The sequence below is a fragment of the Vipera ursinii genome, assembly GCF_947247035.1.
Source record: "Vipera ursinii genome assembly, chromosome: 1".
In the NCBI taxonomy this organism is placed as follows: Eukaryota; Metazoa; Chordata; class Lepidosauria; order Squamata; family Viperidae; genus Vipera; species Vipera ursinii.
This window is the reverse complement of record NC_139512.1, coordinates 127,598,241-127,604,448: the sequence shown is the minus strand read 5'-3', so window position 1 is coordinate 127,604,448 and position 6,208 is coordinate 127,598,241.

Here is a 6,208-nt window from a genome sequence, read left to right as displayed (position 1 = left end):
AGCAGGTCTTCATTTTCCAATACAATTGCATTCTCAATCTGTCTTAAGTCAATGAAGATTCTCAGTCATCCAAGTAGAGTTGTCTGGAAGTTGGGTCAACAAAATATTTCAAGCCAAAAAGGAGAGAAGTACAGTTGCCATGACTCATTTTCCAGTTCTTAAGTTTACTTCCTCTCCGTAAAGATATGCAAATATAGCTGTGTTTATGTACAAATCTGCCACTATGGCTGCATCTCAGTGGGGAGCCGTGGAGGTGTAGTTGTTAGTACAGCAGACTAACTCACTGCTCATTCCAGGAGTTCAATTGTGAACGCCTCAAGATTGACTCTTTCCCAGGTCGGTAAAATGAGGACCCAGATTGTTGGGGGCCATATGCTGACTGTCTAAACTGCTTAAAGAGGGCTGTAAAGCACTGTGAAGCGGTATATAAGTCTAAGTTCTATGGCTATTGCTATCTGTTGGTGCCAGTCAAAATTTGATTGTGATTATTAACCCATTTACAACACCTTAACCTACATTTTTATTTTAAAGTATTTTTATACATGTAAAGGGTTCTGTACACATTAACAGTTCTGTGTCCTAAATGTCCATATTCTGAATTAAAACAGTGCGGGGAAAATGGGGCATTTCAGTATAAGTATTTTCAATAGACGTTTGTTCACCGCAGTCTCCCCCCCCCTTATTTTCTAAGTCATCTGAAGCTTCAAAGAGTTAAGCTACCACTGACATGCCTGAAGGGCTAATACTCTTGATGATTTTGTCGCTCTTCTAAAAATAGGAGGCAAGGTTTCTAATCTCCTTGCCAGTCAATTCCACTCCCTGCCAGTTTTTCCCTGATCTTTCTTGCAAAGAGGCATCTGCAACCCAGAACTGTCTATGACCTAAGTTTAGAATGATTACCAGGGCTTATTCAGCTGAACAATTTAGAATCCTTAACCTGTCAGTGGGCTTTACAACCAAGTTACAGAAAGGTGTTTTTTTTGTAAATGATTTGGTAGGTCTATTTTTTTTTAAGGCAACTGTAATAGAAGCAGAAACCAGAAAGCTAACCCTCCTTGTTACCATGTAAATCAAAGGTTTGCATGGTTAAGCCAGGATGAAAATCGGTCACATAAGTTTTCCCAGGAACAACAGTGAGTCTTAGAAAAGGAATCCAGGAAAGTTAACTTGGCAAAAACTAAAACTGGGTGAACACAGATTTCTCCATATATATATTATGCTTGATTCAGAAAGGACATGGGTTTAACTTTATCAGAACAGAATTATCATCCTTCTGTTGAGACATAGGCTTGCTTATTACTTCAAACCCTCCAAAAGGACTATGTAAGTTTATTTTTTAAATGAAATTTACCCTGAATTAAAGGATTACAGGGTTATAAAAATACCTTATCGGTTGGAAAAGGAAATCCTGATTTTTTTGCTACCATAAACTAATATGATTCTTCTCTTACAAGGTCTACAAGTTAACTACATGACTGAATGTCCAACTGAATCCAATATTCCCACCCTAGTTCACCACTATGCAATGCTGGATCCCATTCCATCAAAATGGAAAGTTATGATAGTGGAAGTCAGCACATTGGTTTGACAGGGCTAACCAGGCTGACAGGCACCACAAAAGCTAAGTGTGATGCCTAAAAATTGGCAACAAAATTAGATACATATATTTTCTTTTATAGAGAGAAGCATGAATTATTTAGGAAGACTCATTTCAACACCAGAATTGTTGGACTAATAATTGAGCACCTTTGACTGGAGAAACTCCAGAGGTACTACTAGATCCTATCAACCAGACTAACAACAATTAGTGAAATTCTTGTCTCTAAAAGGATTTGGTTGAATTAATTCAGTTGTATTATCTTCTATGTTGTTTTTCCTATTTATGAAATTTTGTATGCAGACAAATTAATTGTATTTGCCCAGTGCTTCAGTCAACTCCACCTTTTGCATGACATTATAGAAATAATGATAAACTGATAAATGATGATAATGATAAACTGAACTGATAATGACCTTCACATCTCAATCCTACTAAAGATTGATTGGCTGTTAGTTGTAATTGTTATACATTATTGCATCACAGGCATTTTATCTCTGAGTAAACCTGAGTAAGTACAGTCAGTAAGTGTGTGTGTGTGTGTGTGAGAGAGAGAGAGAGAGAAAGAGAGAGAGAGAGAGAGAGAGAGAGAGAGGAGGGGAGGGGAAGAGAGAGACCTTTATTGTATATTTTTGGAAAACTTCCTGGGAAGATAAAAAGAGCATTACTACACTCATTACATGCTTCTATATATTGTACATCAAGTATCAGGTAAGCCACCAAATACTCAATTAGATACCACTATCTTGTGTACAATGTAAATTTGGTGACATTTGTGTAGGAGGAGTTACACTCATAATTAATTAATTAATCAATTTAACTTTATCACTGCTAGATTCCACTCATTTCTGAGTAATTCAGAAAATAAAAACAAAACATCAAATACTATCAGACAATAAAACATGGAGCAAAAGATGAAATGGGATATCTAGTTAACATCAAGCTTATAAGCCACTCCATCTATCCTAGGCCAAAGCCTGGGAGTAGAGGCAAGTATTTGCCATCTGGAACTTCATCAGGATGGGAGTAAGCTAGATCTCTGAGGGAATCTCATTCCAAAAGGCAGCACCATGACAGAGAAGGCACAATTCAGGGATCACAACAGATGGCACTGCTTAATTGAAGGAACCCAGTGCACGCCAACCCTGTAATCAGGCCAACACCACAGGTCCCTTAATGAATCAGTCCCTATCCTATATAGGGCTTTATAGGTCATAACCAGCAAGTTGAAACAAACTGGCAACCAGCGTAGCTTGCTGGTATACAAGGGCATAGCCATCACTGTATGCATTGGTGCAATCTGGACAAAACTGAAGCTTCCAAATGAAGTTGTAGCGTGCAATTATTATTTTGTTGTTTCTTTGCTGATATAGCACTGGAACCAGGGCTGAAAGAGTCAGCGATATTGCTTTCGAATCCAACATGATTTGGAATACACCCAAGGAACTAAATAATTTAGGTCTATTTATAAGTAAATATACCAGTTTGCCTTTTTAAAAATATAGTAACTACTGACACTGATTACAAGTGTACCTTCAAGAGATTTTAAGGGCCTCACTGAGGCAAACAAAATGGGGTTTCAGAAGAGCCCAACCATCAACTGGATGTCTTGGTGGTTTGCCTGTATTTTCACACAATGTCTTTGGAAGGAAACCTGTCAGTTGTTTGTCAGAAACAGCTGATTTTAGGTTGTTTTGTTTATTATTGTAGGAGCTTGGTTTAAGGATTTACTGGATTACTGAAGTGAAGGAAGCGAATCATGTGGACACAGACCTTTTCTACATTGTCCAGTTTTATTGGGAGATAAGGTTAACTAAAGCTACTTCTGATTCTTTTAACATATTTATAGTCAAACAAGCTTTTTTACGAGGCAACTGGACTTTCTTATCTTTGAAGATGTTTCATTTCTCATCAAAAAAGCTTCTTCAGCTCTGACTGGATGGTGGGGTGTTATATCTTCAGTTCGTTAGGCATTGAACGAGGCAGAGGTGTTGAAACACCAAGTAAGTTTATTAACTCAGAACAGAAGCAGCCCTAATGGATGCTGCACAGCTATTTATACTGTTGGCCTCTAGGCGGCAACCAATAGGTTTAAAGTAACAGTTTCCCTCCCCAAGCCTAATTATCAGCTTGGAGACAGCCAGTCTGGCTTTCAGTAACAGCAACCGTTAAGCAATACAGCAATCTAGGTTAGACATTAAGCAAGTGATTAAAACAGTTATGGCCAATACTTTACAACCCTTCCCCCTAGATGGCTCAAACCTTCAATTGTTTGACATAATCCTGCAAATATTTAGGTGGCCTTCTTGACCATTCTGAACGTCTAGGGGTTTCAGGGCTCTCCTGGTCTACCCGCTCATCTGCCAGGCTGGGTAGATCAGGACTCTGAAGTCCAGTGGAGTCAGGCTGACTCGAGTCCTTTTGGCTGGCCTGTCCTGGTAGGCCAAAACCAAAGTCCAATTGTGCAGCAAAATCTACCAGGCTGGCACTCAGCGCAGTTTGCTGGTTCTGCACAGTGGATACAGTTTGTTTGTCCGGGGTGAACTCTCCTATGGCCATTTCCCCATCTCCTTGACTGAGAGTTCTGTCAGAGCATGCAAGCTCCTCTGTTGGACTGCTGTTGCATGGGCCCTGTGTGTGGCCCTGTTGAGAGTCCTGAGCCAGTGACTGATTTGCTAGCCTCTGACGCAGCTGGTCAATGTGCCGGCGAATGACTTGGCTATCTTCCAGGACCACCTTGTAAGAGAGTGGTCCTGACACCTTAACAACCACTGCTGCCACCCACAAAGCCCCTTACCCGTAATTCCAGGTCCAAACCCGGTGACCAACTTGCAAGCCTCTTGGTGCTTTTGGCTGTGCAGTGTCTGAGGCAACTTGGTCGGGGTGTGTCCTGTCCAGCTTGGTTATCAATCTTCGGCCCCATCAGAGTTTGACTGGGCTTCTGCCCGTGGCGGTGCAGGGAGCTGTGAATTGGCAGAGTAGGAAATCTGCCAGACTGTGGTGCCAATCTCCTGTGATGATCCATTTCAGGGATTCCTTGGTTGTACAGACCATGCATTCTGTTTGGCCGTTCGAGGCTGGGTAAAAGGGAGCCGAAGTGGTGTGCCTAATTAGATTAGCCCTGAGGAAGAACTGGAATTCCTTGGCGGTAAACTGAGCCCCATTGTCTGAGACTAACATGTCTGGTAGCCCGTGCATTGCAAAGATTCTGTGCAGCTCCATGATGGTCCTGGCAGTAGTCATAGTGGAAACTGGTGCAACCTCTAACCATTTAGAGTGGCTATTGACTACTATTAAAAACAGCTGTCCCTGAAAGGGCCCGGCAAAATCGATGTGGATTCTTGACCGCAGTGTGTGAGTGTCCCCCCATCAGTGGACAGGGGCTTGCAGCATCTCCGGTCTGGATTGCTGGCACATGTAGCAACCATGTACTTGGGCCTCTATAGCTTTATCTAGCCCTGGCCACCAAAGGTAGCTCCTTGCAAGTGCCTTCATCCGGACTATTCCCGGATGGCCCTTGTGTAGACACTCAAGAACTATGGGCCTTAAAGAGCTCAGAACTATGACCCTGCTTCCCCAAAGGATGCACCCTTTATGAGCTGAGAGCTCATCTTTTCTCATGAAGAAACTCTGAAATTCTGGCATTTGTCCAGCCATCCTGTGTGTACCCAATTTAGCATGCAGCTAAGTGTTTTGTCAGCAGCTGTCTCTGCAGCCACGTCCCCAGCATGAAGGGGAGACTCTGGCAAATCCTGGATGGCCAGGATGCGTGCAGCCAGAGCTGGATCTAGCTCTACATGTGGCAGGGGCAATCTGCCAAGGCCATCTGCATGGCCCATTTCTTTGCCCGATTTGTGAATCAGCCTGTACCTGTAGGCTGAAAGGAAGATTGACCACCTCAGCATTCGAGGAGACAAAATCTGAGATGTCTGCTTGTTCATAGTGAACAACCCTAGAAGTGGCTTGTGGTCTGTAAATACCATGAACTGGTGGCCATACAAGTAGTCATGGAACCTTTAAACTCCAGCCACGATTGCCAAAGCCTCTGCAGATGACAGGGTCCTAGAATAGTAGGCGATGGGAGACTGTTTCCCATCAGCTGACAAATGGCTCAACACAGCCCCAACCCCATAGGGAGATGCATCACACGCGATGCATACAGGCAGCCTCTCGTTAAAATGTGTGAGGACTGAGTTCGAGGACAGCAGTGCTTTGACTGCTTTGAAACTCCTCTCGTGGACGCTTGTCCATTGCCACTGAGCCTTTTTGTCTAAGAGCCAGTGTAACAGCTCTGCCACTGCGGCCTTATGTGGGAGGAATGCATGGTAAAAATTCAGGAGGCCCAGAAAGGCCTGAAGCTCTCCCTTGAACTTCGAACTTGGGGCATACTGAATTGCCTTTAACTTGGAGTCCGCCGGATGAATGCTGTCGGCATTGATACAGAACCCAAGGAACTCAGTTGACTCTACCCCAATCTTGCACTTTTCTTCTTTTAATTTAAGTCCCGCTGCATGGAACCGCTGAAGGACAACTTTAAGCCATTCAGCCAGAATCTCTGCTTATTCCCTGGCAATGAGGACATCATCAAAGTAGGGGCAGACCCCAGGGATG